Source organism: Malus sylvestris, chromosome 8 (genome assembly GCF_916048215.2).
Source record: "Malus sylvestris chromosome 8, drMalSylv7.2, whole genome shotgun sequence".
NCBI lineage: Eukaryota > Viridiplantae > Streptophyta > Magnoliopsida > Rosales > Rosaceae > Malus > Malus sylvestris.
Window position 1 is genome coordinate 24735061 of NC_062267.1, and position 16376 is coordinate 24751436.

The window sequence follows — 16376 nt, forward strand, 5'->3', positions numbered from 1 at the left end:
TATGTGAAATGTCTAGAATACCCTTGGATGTTAAGTACATTGTGTGATGTTGTGGTTTGAGTTTGGGTTTTAGACTAATTTAATTAGTTCCTAAGTTTTTGGAACTTAAAATTTATGGTTGTTGTTTGTTGTGATTGGCTGCAAACTGGACCACACACACACACCAACCCATTCCCTTACCCGTTGACCTTTCTCTCTCTTCCCTCTCTTGGTTTTCATCCATTATCCGTACGATTCTATGGTCAACTTCAAACCAGCCTTTGCAGGTGCGGATCAAGGCTGTGAAGGTGGCCTTTATGTTCCTTGTGAACTTAGGAACACATCCATACCAATTGTAGTACGCGAAACCCTCGAAAACCCGAGAACCCAAGAACCCCGATTTGGAGTACTGTTCATGCACTTGTAATCGTGAAGTTTTCAAGGAGTTTTAAGGATATAGGGAGCCTTAAAACATCTTCACGAAGCTCGGGAGTAATTTTGAAGTGATTTGGACGTCGGGAAGCCTAAGTTTAGCGAGTTGCAGGTTTGGCCGGAATATCGAAGGTTTCTCAGGCGACTTTCCATTGGTTTTAGGTCCCCAAAGTGGTATGAATATGTTCTTCTCATCTTAAGCTTCAATTTGGTTTAAATTTCGTGAATTTTGGATGAGAAATCAAGAAGATATGAAGTTTTAAAATTTTTCCAGTTTCCGACAATCGCAGCGGTGACCGGCGCCGGACTCCTGCGAACCAAGGAAGAAGGAGGAGAATATTCCGTCAAAGTTGACGAAATATTCTAACGCCTTCAGGTAATTCTAACGGCATATTCTAATTTTTGATGGGACATTCCCTAACGCCGTTAGGGAATCTGTTTGGTGTGCCAAGCACGTGGGTGCTCGGAAATTTTTTCTAAAAATATGGGATTGTTCCTCAGGTTGAATATGTCATGGTGGTATATTCAAATACCCCATTTGAGCATTGTATGAGAAGTTATTTCCTAGTTCTGTATATGTGCTTTAAATAACATTTATTCAGTTATTTCGCATATAGGTGAGACCTATCCTGAGGACGAGCGCCATCAATCGAGGCTCAGGGGCTACAACCCTTCGACATATCAATGAGTGGACTTTTGGTTTTTCCGTATACACCTATATACTTGAGATTTTTTCCAGAAAATGAATTTGAATGATTTATGTTTTGAAATGCCATGCAAAGTATCTGCCTATTCTATTATGCATTAATAGTTGCATACATTCATGTTTGGTGTTACAGACGCACAGGTAAGTGCCAGGTAAGTTCATAAAGTAAAGATATGAGATTGCTTTAGTTATGCGAGATATGATGTGATTATGTGAGATATGTTGAGAGCTCATAAACCTGCACCTCAGTGTTAGTGCTCCTGCCCAGAGTTAGGGCACAATCCTTCACGTAATGTTCACCTCCCGCACCATATGCTCACCTTGGATCCAAGTTAGGTGCACAGGCTTGTCGTACAGACCACTATAGGTGGTTCCGACTAGTAGGTGACTTGCGATCATTTGCACAGCCTTCACGTGATCGTAGCACTAGAGCATATTTATTTTACACCTAGCACTTTAGGTGGTTCCGACTTGTGTACAGGATTTGATATGATTGAGATTGGTTATGAGCTATAGACCCAGCCGTGCAGGTCACGTAGGTGGAGCCAGCTGATATGACATCTGGCATTGATACAGTTTAACTGAATTATTTATGGCATTTCTTTGAGATACTTTGGCATGGTATATTTCTATGATTTTCATCCTGACCATGATTTTGTTATAGCATATATTATTTATGGGGAATTATACAGGTTTTACGGCGAGGGGTTAGAATTTTTAAGAAATGAAATGATTTTGAAAAGCTTTGTTTTTGCCCACTCACACTTTCTATTTTGCGCCTTTCCAGGTTTTAGGTAGAAGTGCTTTGGTGGATCACGAGGATTTCATCGGTGGTTTTGACAGAACATCATAAATGTAGGATCAACTTTGGGTGTCATTTATTTAGTACTTGTCCAGTCAGACTGCACTTAAGCTATTTATGCTCTGATGGTGTATTTCACACTTAATCTCACATTTACACCTTATCTTACTTAGTACTCTAGTTGATTTGGTTTTTATTTATTCGTATTTCTCTATATCTTTATTGTTTCCGCACTGTGCATATGGTTACGTCACTCCCACGTGACAGCCAACATGTCTCGATTTAGGTCAGGGTGTGTCAGTTTGGTATCAGAGACTAGGTCTGCAGTTCTGCATATCTTGTGAATCTTCTAATTATTTTGACGTCTTCTGTCAGAACTATGCCGCCTCGTAGAGATCCACATCTTTCTGTTGAGCCTAGTTTCCCCGATATCGATCGGTTAGGGGAAGCTTTTGCTAATGCTATTCAGTTTTCTCTTCGTCTTTCCCAAAGGACACATCTTAAGATTGTTCATAATTTGAAGTTGAATCATTTCATGGGAAATGAAGGGTATAAAGGAGCAGAGAAATGGATTAATCATCTTGAGAAGATTCTCTGTTTGATGCAGAGATAGGGAAATTTTCCAGAAGATAGGTAGGTTGAGACGACTACCTGGTTTCTAGGTAAGCAGCCTGCATCTTGGTGGAGACAGGAGTCTTATCAGTTGTCATTAGAGGAAGTTGCTGATTGGGAAGTTTTTAAGCAGTTATTTTATAAGAGATTCATTCCTCCAGAGTATATAGATAGCAAGAAACAAGAGTTTACAAATATGAAGCAGGGGAAGATGACAGCTAATGAGTACTACAGGAGGTTTACTGACTTATCTCGCTATCATCCGAAGGTTGCTGCTAATCCGGTTGAGATGCTTCGTCGCTTCAGATTAGGTACTAAAAAGAAGTGACGTTCTATGGCGACCATAGCTTCCTGTGCTACTTATCAAGAGTTTTATGAGGTTTTGCTGCGAATTGAAGATTCAGAGAATATGCCCAGCGATAATGAGGAGAGAGAAAATGATGGGAATTTGAGGAGATGATAAAGGTAAATGTCAGTCTTCTCAAGGACCTCGCAAGACTCAGAGCTTTAAGAGGAGTGGAACTAGTTCCAGTTCTTCCAGCGGAGGTTTTAGTGCCACTGGTCAGAGGAGAGGTGGTAGATTTTCAGGAGGTCCTAGATTCAAGAGGCAGAGAGATTATGGAAGAGAAAGTGCTCCTTTGTGACCAGATGTAATAATAGGCATTTTGGGGAGTGTAGGAAAGGCAGCAATTGATGTTTTACTTGTGGGCAGATGGGACATAGAGCTATGAATTGTCCCCAGAATCAGCAGAGGCCCCAGCAGCCTTCTACGCCATTACCAGCACCGATCCATCAAGTTCCAGGGTCGGGTAGTTATGGTTAGATGGGTCGAGGTGGTGCTTACCATTATCAGGGCGATGCCGCTCGTTATGCTCTATGACCATATTAGTATTCGCATGATCTTTATTACCAGAATAGGTATTCTCAGTATCCTTCCATTCCAGCTGGTGGATCTTAGTGGTATCAGGGAGAACAACCCCAGCAAGTTGAGATTGCTTCCAGTAGTGCAGGATCTTCAAGGCAATCTGGTCAGCAAAGTTAAGGGCAAGGTGTGTAGGGGTGAGGTAATCAAGCTAATATAGGTCGTGGGGGACGACAACAAGCCCATGGACGTATTAACAATATCTGTCACGCTCCGATCCCAACATACTTGAGAATCGACACGTGACAAGGAAAATAATGTTCGTTGAATACGGTATAAGTTACGAAATGAAATACTTTAACTATGCACCAAAATAATATGAAGGTGGCTAAGTTCTCCATAAGATTTTTTTACAAATATGTACATTCCAAAAGGAAGCACAACCCTCGGCAGACTAAGAACAAGATCGAAGTGCTCAAAAGAAAGTCCCAAAAGATAAAGTACAAGAGTGAATCAAAGGTAACCAAACACTTCAAGTCTCTAATAACCGCACTGCTACCCCCACATTCGGACTTCTCGGAGTCGACTCAAACCTGTTTCCTGTATGATCAGTGCCTACACAATCGGAATGGTGCATCGGGCAAACATCAACCCGGATAAGCTGTGAAGCTCGTGTGAGTGACAATAATACAAAGTATGTGATACAATAATAAAACCAGCCATTAATCACAATTTATAAACCTTGAATATAAATCATGCATGAGACATAAATACCAGACATTTGAAAATTCCGAATGAGTCACCCAGACATTCAACGGTTCGTCTGAAACAATCACAACATCTCATAACCATATTCTTATACAACACAGTAAAAAGTAGGGTTATAGCGACCTAGTTCGACCGAAGCCTACACCTTTGAAGCTATCTCAATCCAAACTCAATGAAACCCTAGGTGGATACAATCTCGGAACATCACTCAACGGAAACGCGGAGTAGAAGGGTTTCCGGACCATCTTTCAACGGAATCTGATTGATACGATTCTGGACCATCACTTAACGAAATCGCAGAGTATGAGGGATTCCGGACCATCTCTCAACGGAATCTGAGTGGATACAATTTTGGACCATCACTCAACGGAATCGCAGAGTATAAGGGATTCCAGACCATATCTCAACGGAATCCAAGTGGATACAACGGAATTGCGGAAGACTAACAACCATAATGTACAACGGCTCAAAGAAATGAGACAAGCACAAGTTACTTAATTTACAAAAACTCACCCAAGGGAAAATAAGGCACAAACACTAAATTTAGAACAGATCAACGAAGTGGGAAATGAAACAATATCGAAGCAACAAATCCCCATCACAATAGGTTAACGGCCCACCACTAGCCTTCACATTTCATCACATCATGCCAATAAAAAAACTTTGAATGAGTCACCCAGACATTCAACGGTTCTTCTGAAATAATCACAACATCTCATAACCATATTCTCATACAACATAATGAAAAGTAAGGTTAGAGCGACCTAGTTCGGCCGAAGCCTACACCTTTAAAGCTATCTCAATCCAAACTCAATGAAACCCTAGGTGGATACGATCCCAGAACATCACTCAACGGAAATGCGGAGTAGAAAGGTTTCCGGACCATCTTTCAACGGCATCTGAGTGGATACGATTCTGGACCATCACTCAACGGAATCGTAGAGTATGAAGGATTCCAGACCATCTCTCAATGGAATCCGAGTGGATGCAATTCTAGACCATCACTCAACGGAATCACAGAGTATGAGGGATTCCGAACCATCTCTTAACGAGATCCGAGTGGATACGATTTCGGACCATCACTTAACGGAATCGCAGAGTAAGAGGGATTCCGAACCATCTCTCAATAGAATTCGAGTGAATATGATTCCAAACCATTACTCAACGGAATTGTAGAGCATGAGGGATTTCAGACCATCTCTCAACGGGATCCGAGTGAATACGATTCCAGACCATCACTCAACGGAATCGCAGAAAACTAACAACCATAATGTACAACGGCTCAAAGAAATGAGACAAACACAAGTTCCTTAATTTACAAAAACTCACCCAAGGGAAAATAAGGCACAAATACTAAATTTAGAACGGATTAACAAAGCGGGAAATGAAACAATATCGAAGCAACAAATCCCCATCACAATGGGTTAATGGCCCACCACTAGCCTTCACATTTCATCACATCATGCCAATCAAACAAATCAAACCATATTTCAATATACATACGTCAAATCTCATTTCATAACTTAAATCAATGGCTAAGCATTAAAAATAACAATTCAATATAAAACATATTTGTAAAACCAAGTCATATCCAAACAGGATAACAATTACAAAAACAAGGTAATCACCAATATCACATGTATTAAAGTCACTTACCTGGAGTTCATGCTAATGCACCCTAGCACGAAAGTCAAGGCATCACGTTCTATGACCGCCTAAACAAGGTACAAGTCCACATTTAGATTTCCTTCAATAATTAATAAGGAATCAAATTGTTATTCTAAGGTAGGGTCCATGATCTTATGTCACTTATTCTATAAGATTCAATCACTAGATTTCCACTTGTAAGTCCCTAAGGTCCTTAAACAATATCTACCATAGCATACTAAAATTTGGTGTCAATTCAAGGGTAAGATTATCAATTGTTAGAATAATCAAGTGGTGGACCTTATCGATAATATACTTAACCAACAACATTTTCATAAATCGAATGTCACACATCGGGAAATTTGACCTTTTTAAAAATTTATCAAATTTTACAAGAATGAAGATCTCAACAAGTAAAGTAAGTTGTTCCTAGGGTGTGTGTTCTTCAATTCGGCTTCTTTGGTATTCCAATGCCCCAACCACCAATTGGGTCTTGTTCCTAGGTCCAAGGGAAGTTGATTAAGGGTGATGGTGAATGGTGATACTCTCCAGAACGACAATTCGTCATCGAGAAGCCCCGGGTTCTCCTGCGGATTAGGCCTTAAAACCCTTGATTTTTGGTGGAGATGGAAGATGGAAGGTGGTGGAAGATGTGGCAGGTGAGGGATGGTTGAAGATTACTTGAAAATATGGTGGAAGATGGCTGAGTTTGGGCCGGCTGAAGATGTGGTGTTGTGGTGCACAGTTAGCCGAATGGAAGGAAAAAAAAATTCCCCCTTTTTCTTTTTCCATCTAATTTTTTGTCCATTTCCACTTATAATAGCCTGTCCTTTAATCCCAAAAAGTGTTTGGGCCTTTTGCCCATAAGTGGAAATTAAAATAATTCCCACAATCTATAGTTTCACAACTTCAAACGTCCATAACTTTACCGTTATAATTCGGACTCGCAAATGGCTTTGGCCTATGCGTTCGTGGGTTCTTGATCTATTTAAAAACACTAGTTGTAACTTCGAAATGTCAACGAAAGATAAAGATTGATCATGAAACTTCCAACTCGATAACTAATCAATTACTAAACTTAAAATTAACTAATAAAGATAACGTAATCACGAAATACGAATTTAAAATACGAGATACGTAATGAATGGTGAAATTCCGGGGATGAGATTTCACAATCTCTCTACAGGATGCTCAGAATCATCCAGACTTGATCATGGGTACGTTAAACATTCTTGGTCACTTTGCTAGAGTTCTAATTGATTGTGGTGCTATGCATTCTATTATTTCTGATACATTTGATCAAGTGACGCAACCTCATCCTACGCCTCTAGGGTATGATTTAGAGTTTGCTATGCCTAGAGGGGAGAGATGTTATGTTGATTGTGTATATCCAAGATGTCCCGTGATGGTGAAGGAGGTGGTTATGCCAGATAATCTTATCCCGTTAGATATTTATGATTTTGATGTGATTTTAGGCACATATTGGTTGCATTATAATCGTGCCAATATAGATTGCTACGGGAAAACAGTTACTTTCCATCGTCTTGGATTACCTGAAGTTATTTTTGTGGGTGAACATAGTGGGGTGAGGCACGGTGTTATTTCTACTGTAAGAGCAAAAATGTTGTTATTGAAAGGTTGCCAGGGATATTTAGCTCATGTAGTGCTGAATGATGTTGCTTCTAATAGTGTGGAGGATGTTTGAATAGTCAGGCATTTTCCTGATGTATTCCCTGATAATTTACAGGGATTGCCGCCAGATCAAGATGTGGAGTTCACTATTGATTTACTTCCAGGTACGGATCCTATATCTTTAACTCCGTATAGGATGGCTCCTGCTGAATTGAGGGAATTGAAAGTTCAGTTGCAGGAATTAATTGATAAAGGTTTTATTTAGCCTAGTACTTCACCTTGGGGAGCTCCAGTTTTGTTTATGAGGAAGAAAGACGGGACTTTGAGGCTATGTATTGATTATAGGCAATTGAATCGGGCAACAATTAAAAACTGTTATCCATTGCTACGTATAGATGATTTGTTTGATCAGTTTCGAGGTGCCTGTGTGTATTCTAAGATTGATTTAAGGTCTGGGTATTACCAGTTGAAGATCAACAGTGAGGATGTCCCTAAGACTGCTTTATGGTCATTATGAGTTTCTTATGATGTCATTCGGATTAACAAAAGCACCAGTAGCTTTTATGGATTTGATGAATCGAGTATTTCAGCCATATATAGACAGGTTTGTCATTGTTTTCATTGATGACATCCTGGTATACTCTAAGTCTAAATCAGAGCATGTTCGACATCTTACTTTGGTGTTGAAGAAATTAAGGGAACATCAGTTATATGCTAAGTTTAGCAAATGTCAATTTTGGTTGAATCAAGTGGCATTTTTGGGACATGTCATTTCTGCTCAAGGTATTCAGGTGGATTCTCATAAAGTGGCAGCTGTGGAGAATTGGGAACAACCTCTAACCGTCACCGAGGTACGGAGTTTTCTTGGCCTAGCAGGTTATTATAGACGGTTTGTTAAGGATTTTTCAGTCATTGCTTTGCCATTAACGAGGTTGACTAGAAAAGAAGTTAAGTTTGAGTGGGATGATAATTGTGAGCAAAGTTTTCAGCAGTTGAAGTATTATCTCACTCATGCACCTATTTTGGCACTCCCAGATAATAATGGTAATTTTGAGGTCTACATTGATGCTTTCTTAAATGGTCTAGGTTGTGTGTTGATGCAACATGGTAAGGTGATTGCTTATGCTTGGAGACAATTGAAGCCTCATGAGAAAAATTATCCTACTCATGATTTGGAGTTAGCAATTATCATCTTTACTTTGAAGATTTGGGGACATTATCTTTATGGCGAGAAATGTAAGATCTTTACGGAGCATAAAAGTCTCCAGTATCTTTTTACTCAGAAGGATCTTAATCTTCGATAAGGAAGGTGGATTAAGTTGCTTAGTGATTATGATTGCACAAATGAGTATCTCCCTGGTCGTGCGAATGTAGTGGCTTATGCACTTAGCAGAAAGACTTCAGTTAGACTTAATGCCATTTATGCTTGTCATGTTCCTCTTATTGCGGATTTAAGGTCCACTGGAGTGAAGTTAGGAGTGGAAGATCTAGAGGAAGCCCTACTTGCTAATTTTCAAGTTAGGCCAATTTTAATTGATCGTGTACTTAAAGCCCAGATGGATAATGAGGAGACCCAGGAAATAATTCAAGCGAGGAATCAGGGGAAAAAGAAAAACTTCAGAATTCGAGAAACTGATGGCATGCTTATGCAGGAGAGTAGGATGTACGTACCGAATAATATGGAATTAAAGAAGGCAATTCTTGATGAAGCACATATTTCAGCTTATGCAATGCATCCAGGAGGTACTAAAATGTATCATACCATTCGACCATTTTATTATTGGCCAAGTATGAAAAGAAAATTTGTTGAATATGTGAGCAGGTGTGTCATTTATCAGCAAGTCAAAGCAGAAAGAAAGAAGCCTTTTGGATTGATGCAGCCACTTCCCGTTCCAAAGTGGAAATGGGAAAATATTACTACGGATTTTGTGTACAAGCTTCCTCATACACAGAATAGTTATGATGGCATTTGGGTGATAGTTGATCGGCTTACTAAGTCAGCACATTTTATTCCTGTGAGAGAGAAGTAACCTTTAAGCCGATTAGCTGAGTTTTTCATATCGAAGATTGTGAAGTACCATGGGATTCCAGTTAGTATTATCTCGAATCGTGAACCTAGATTTACTTCTAAATTCTGGACGGCATTCCAGGAAGCTCTTGGTTCGAGATTATTTTATAGTATAGCATATCATCCTCAAACAGATGGACAATTAGAAAGGACTATTCAGACGTTGGAAGATATGCTGAGATATTCAGTATTGCAGTTTGGTGACGTTTGGCATAAGTGGTTGGATTTAATGGAATTTGCCTACAACAACAACTTTCATTCAAGTATTGGTATGTCACCATTTAAGGCATTTTATGGCAAATCTTGTTGTACACCTTTGTGTTGGTCAGAGATTGGCGAGAGAGTTTTAGTGGGCCCTGAGATCGTGGATTAGACTACGCAGAATATTCAGGTGATTAAGTTTAACCTGAAAGTGGCACAGGATTGACAGAAGAGTCTAGCAGACAGACATGTCATTGACCGGGTGTATAATGTAGGTGATTGGGTATTTCTGAAGCTATCACCATGGAGAGGTGTAGTACAGTTTGGAAAGAAAGCCAAGCCGAGTCCTAGGTACATTGGACCGTATATGATCATCGAGCGAGTTGGTGAGGTTGCTTACAGGCTTGAGTTGCCTCCGGAGTTGTCCAAAGTGCACGATGTGTTCCATGTCTTTATGCTTTGTCATTATGTTTCAGATCCGTCACATGTGATACCTTCTCAACCTCTGGAAATTAATCCAGACTTGTCTTATGATGAGGAGCCAGTGACTATTTTAGATTGGAAGGATAAGGTTCTAAGGAATAAGACAGTACGTTTAGTGAAAGTTTTGTGGAGAAATTACTCGGTGGAGGAAGCCACCTGGGAGACAAAAGACCGAATGAGAGATATGTATCCAAGGTTGTTTTATGATTATTAGTGGATTATATTTATTGCGTGAATTTCGGGGATGAAATTTCTTAAGGGGGGTAGGTTGTGACAGCCCGTCCCGAAAGATATTCCTTGATTATGTGAAATGTCTAGAATACCTTTGGATGTCGAGTACATTGTGTGATGTTGTGGTTTGAGTTTGGGTTTTAGACTAATTTAATTAGTTCCTAAGTTTTTGGAACTTAAAATTTATGGTTATTGTTTGTTGTGATTGGCTGTAAACTGGACCACACACACACACCAACACATTCCCTTACCCGTTGACCTTTCTCTCTCTTCCCTCTCTCAGTTTTCATCCATTGTCCGTATAATTGTACGGTCAACTTCAAACCAGCCTTTGCAGGCGCGGATCAAGGCTGTGAAGGTGGTCTTTATGTTCTTTGTGAACTCAGGAACACATCCATACCAATTGTAGTACGTGAAACCCGAGAACCCAAGAACCTCGATTTGGAGTAATGTTCATGCACTCGTAATCGTGAAGTTTTCAAGGAGTTTTAAGGTTATAGGGAGCCTTAAAACATCTTCACGAAGCTCGAGGAGTAATTTTGAAGTGATTTGGACGTCGGGAAGCTTGGGTTTAGCTAGTTGCAGGTTTGGCCGGAATATCGAAGGTTTTTCAAGTGACTTTCCGTTGGTTTTAAGTCCCCAAAGTGGTATGAATATGTTCTTCTCATCTTAAGCTTCAATTTGGTTTAAATTTCGTGAATTTTGGATAAGAAATAAAGAAGATATGAAGTTTTAAATTTTTTCCAGTTTTCGACGATTGCAGCGGTAACCGGTGATGGACTCCGGAGAACCAAGGAAGAAGTAGGAGAATATTTCGTCAAAGTTGACGGAATATTCTAACGCCGTCAGGTAATTCTAACTGCATATTCTGATTTCTCATATAGGTGAGACCTATCCTGAGGACGAGCGCCATCAATCGAGGCTCGGGGGCTACGACCCTTCGACATATCAGTAAGTGGGCTTTTGGTTTTTCCGTATATACTTATATACTTGAGATTTTCCCAGAAAATGAATTTGAATGATTATATATTTTGAAATGCCAAGCAAAGTATCTGTCTATTTTATTATGCATTAGTAGTTGCATACATTCATGATTTGTGCTGCGGACGCACAGGTAAGTGCTAGGTAAGTTCATAAATTAAAGATATGAGATTGCTTCAGTTATGCGAGATATGATGTGATTATGTGAGATATGTTGAGAGCTCATAAACTTGCACCCCGATGTTAGTGCTCCTGCTCGGAGTTAGGGCACAATCCTTCACGTGATGTTCACTTCCCACACCATATGCTCACCTTGGATCCAAGTTAGGTGCACAGGCTTGTCGTACAGACCACTATAGGTGGTTCCGATTCGTAGGTGACCCGCAATCATTCGCACAGCCTTCACGTGATCGTAGCACTAGAGCATATTTATTTTACACTTAGTCTTGTCGTACAGACCACTTTAGGTGGTTCTGACTCATGTGTAGGATTTGATATGATTGAGATTGGTTATGAGCTATAGACCTAGCCGTGCAGGTCACATAGGTGGAGCCGGTTGATATGACATATGGCATTGATACAATTTAACTGAATTATTTATGGCATTTCTTTGAGATACTTTGGCATGGTATATTTCTATGATTTTCATCTTGGACATGATTTCGTTATAGCATATATTATTTATGGGGAATTATACAGGTTTTACGACGAGTAGTTAGAACTTTTAAGAAATGAAATGATTTTGAAAAGCTTTGTTTTTGCCCACTCACACTTTTTGTTTTGCGCCCTTCCAGGTTTTTGGTAGAAGTGATTTGGTGGATCACGAGGATTTCGTTGGTGGTTCTGACAGAACATCATAAATGTAGGATTACCTTTGGGTGTCGTCTATTTAGTACTTGTCCAGTCGAATTGCACTTAGGCTATTTTTGTTCTGATGGTGTATTTCACATTTAATCTCACCTTTGCACCTTATCTTATTTAGTACTCTAGTTGATTTGGTTTTTTATTCATTCGTATTTCTCTATATCTGTATTGCTTCCACACTATGCATATAGTTACGTCACTCCCACGTGACGGGCAGCACGCCCTGATTTAGGTCGAGGTGTGTCATATATGGGTACATTCTTTTTTATTTGATTTTAAAATGTATCAATGTCTAGTTTAATCAAAGAAATTTACTAATGTTATCAAGCCTAATTTTTTTTTTTTTTTTTTTTTTGTGATTTTGAAGAATGTACCCTTGTTTTGATACAATAATTTTTTGGTTAATTTTGATGAATGTACCCATCTGTACACACACACACACACACACACACACATACACACACAATAGTATATTTATATTTTAATATTTTTAATCCGACAAATTATGGTTTTATATTTAGAATCTCATTTATATAAACAACTAAAAAATTTAGTTTTTAATTTTAAAAATATAGTAACGTACATAGAAATAAATTATCACATTAATTTCAAGGACTTCAATCAAAAATTGAAAACCAACAAGATTTCAATCAAAGAATATTTATAGATAGGGACCGGACCGTATCCAAAGTCTCCATAATTTTTATTATAAAATAATAAAAATTAATAATTTGATTTTTAATTTTTGAGTTTCTCCCGAAAAATGCTCTTTAGACTAGAGCATGCTAACCCACCCCTCGTCTCCACCCTCCATCAAATCTCCACCTCCCCTTCACTCTCCGTTTCCTCTCCACCGCCCTCCACTATCCGACCCGCCCCAAACTGGTCAACATCCGCGCCCGAGCTCGCCAGCTCCAAACTCGCCACCTCTGGACCTACGCCCTAACCTTTAGCTGCATCGCCGAATTTGTATGTCATTGTCCTCAACAACTTCCAAGACTAGCTCGTCCCCAACATCAAGTTCTGGGTCAGCGACCTTGTCCTCGAAGGCAGCGTTGTCTAGTCATCTTCCTCGCCGGAGATGGAGTTCGTCGTCACTGATTTCAGATCATGACTTCAGCTTGACATCTTGTAGGCCGGTCTCAAGGTCTGTTAATTTTGGGCTAGCCTAGATACCAGCTTGGGCTGGGTGCCAGGCAATCCCGTGGGCTGGAGAGACTTCTCTAGGTGCCAGGCCATTTTTTTGGCTGTGTGCCTGCCTATCCCACCCCCGTTGGAAGTGCTCTAACCCTTTATTTTGTTGTTGTTGTTTTTTTTTTAATATTAACTAGCATTTACCTACACACTCACATTTTTTTAGAAAATGAGAATGAGAGATGGAGAGAGAACGTGGGCACGCCCGGGGGGGGTGGGGGGGTGGGGGGGGGGCGGGGTGGGGTGGAGGTTTTTGTTTTTGGTTTTTTTATTTTTAATATTGGAGGTACGTCACGCCCACGTGACGGCCAGCACGCCTTGATTCTAGGATCGAGGTGTGTCAGTTGCTCTGATACCAAACTGACACACCTCGATCCTAGAATCAAGGCGTGCTGGCCATCAGGTGGGCGTGACGTAACCAAAAGTGCGATGCGGAAGCAAAAGATAAAAGAAATACGAAGGAATAAAAATCAACTACTAGCAATAAAATCCAACTAGCATGCTAGAGTGAGTTTAAGTGTGAAACACACATATTCAGAGCATTAGTACTAAGTGCAGTCAAGTAGGACCATTACTAAATTACAACACTTGAAGGTGATTCCTACATTTATGTAGTCTGTCAGAATGCCGTGGGAATCCTCGTGAGCCACCAACACTGCTAACTAGAACCTGGAGGGGCGCAAAACAAGATTGAGTGGGTCAGTAAAACAAACCTTTTCGGAAATATTTCATTTAACAACACTTCTAACCCCTCATTGTAAAACCTGTATGCTTTCCCAGAAAAATAGTATATACATAATCATATATCACAGCAAAACTCAAATCACAAGTCTTTAACACTTTTCAAGAATATGCCATGCTATAATTCAAAACATGATAAGGATGCATCAATATAACAGGTGAAATAATGAATCAACCGGAGACCCTGCAACTATCCTGTACGGTTAATTATATAGCTCAATATCCAACCCAACCGGAGTCACCACTGTGACCTGTACGACACTACTCTGCACATAAATCGGAACTACCTGAAGTAGTCTGTACGACAAGACTGGTGTAAGAATTTCTCTCATCAACAGCTGTATAATAATCTAAAGTCACCTACAAGTCGGAACCACCTCTAATGGTCTGTATGACAAGCACCTACTTGGATCTAAGGTGAACGTGTGGTGTGGGGTGAATAATATAAGCACTAACACCAGGGGTGCAGGTTATGAGCTCTCAACACAATTCACATCATCAATAAACCATATGAACAACATAAAACTCACATGATACTCACTTGTGCGTCCACAGCACCATTTCACATATATGCATCAAATACTAATTCATATATTTCATATAATATGCATGCATGGCATTTTAAAACATACTTTCATTTATATTCAATTTTTGGGAAAAATCAGTAGTATATAGGTATAAACAGAAAATAACTGTCCACTCACTAGTAAGTTGAAGGGTCGTAACCCCCATGACGCCCTTGAATGCGTTCGTCCTCGTGATAGGTCTCACCTATATGCGAAACAACTATAAAAACGTTATTTAAAGCACATAACCAACAATATGTAATAACTTCTCATACGATGCTCAAATTGGGTATATGAATATACCACAGTGATCTACTCGACGTCACAGACGTCGAGGTATTTTTAGAAAAAAATTTCAATGCCGCACGTGCCCCCACGTGCTGGGATAGGCACGGGCCTACACGCCCCCACGCGCATCATCTCCTTCCTCCAATCGCCGGATTGGTTTTGCCAGCGACAGAAGAGTCGCTGGTTTCTGGGAAATTTTCAAACTCCTTGTTCTCCGTCTATTCTCAACCATTTTTTACGAAATTTATACCAAAATTAAGCCCTAAGCATGTAGAATCACAATGAACTAATTTAAGGCTAAAAAACACACGAAATCTCACCAGAGAAAATCCAAGAAAACCAGCCAACTTTGAACCCTACGATCCCGACGTCCAAAACCTTCAAACTAAGTACTCCGAGCTTCCTTGGGACCTCACTAAGCTCCCTGTAAGCTTAGAATTCCCTGACAACCAACATTTCACGTGTGCATGAACAGTGACATTAAACTGGGTTACGGTTTCGACGTGATATCGAGGGTTTCCAGTTATAAAAATAGTACCAATCGATTCGGGAGGTTGCAAGGATGAAGGAACTCACCTTTTTGACGTCGATCCGTGAAAATTTGAGGGTTTTTTATTCTTGTCTGTACGAGTTCGAGAGGGAGAGAGAGGAAGAGTGAACTGAGAAGGATGAGAGAGAGAGAGCACGGGGTAGAAGAGAGGGTACGTGTCCCGTGTGTGGTCCAACCAAATCAAACCAAAATCCAAAATCCTTTAAGTCCCTAACCACACAAAAATGCATACAATTTTAATCTACTTAATTTATTTTCCAATAATTTAGGAGAGTATGCATTAATCAATTGACATGTCACACGTACCTTAATAGCCTTTAAGGGCAATTCCGTCATTTCACATCCACGATAAATAAATTTCGGGACAGGCTGTGACACCTAAAGTGGTCTGTACGACAAGACTATGCACCTACCTTGGATCCAAGGTGAACGTAAGGTGCGGGAGGAGTACATCACGTGAAGGACTATGCCTTGGCCACTGGCAGGAGCACTAACACCGGGGTGTAGGTTTATGAGCTCTCAATTCATCTCAACATAACATGTACGATTCATGGGCAACCCGTACGACAGTGTAGGAGTTGCTTAAAACATTATATAGTCATGCCATAACTCCATTTCAACTAATACCATAAACTCACCTAAACTTACCTGAATGTCCTGTGTTCACCTTTGCACTTCAAGCGTTCACAATAATTATGTGCAGGTAATATACATATAGATAATCCATGATGCAATCTAATACTCAACCATGTTATAGCATTTTCAATTA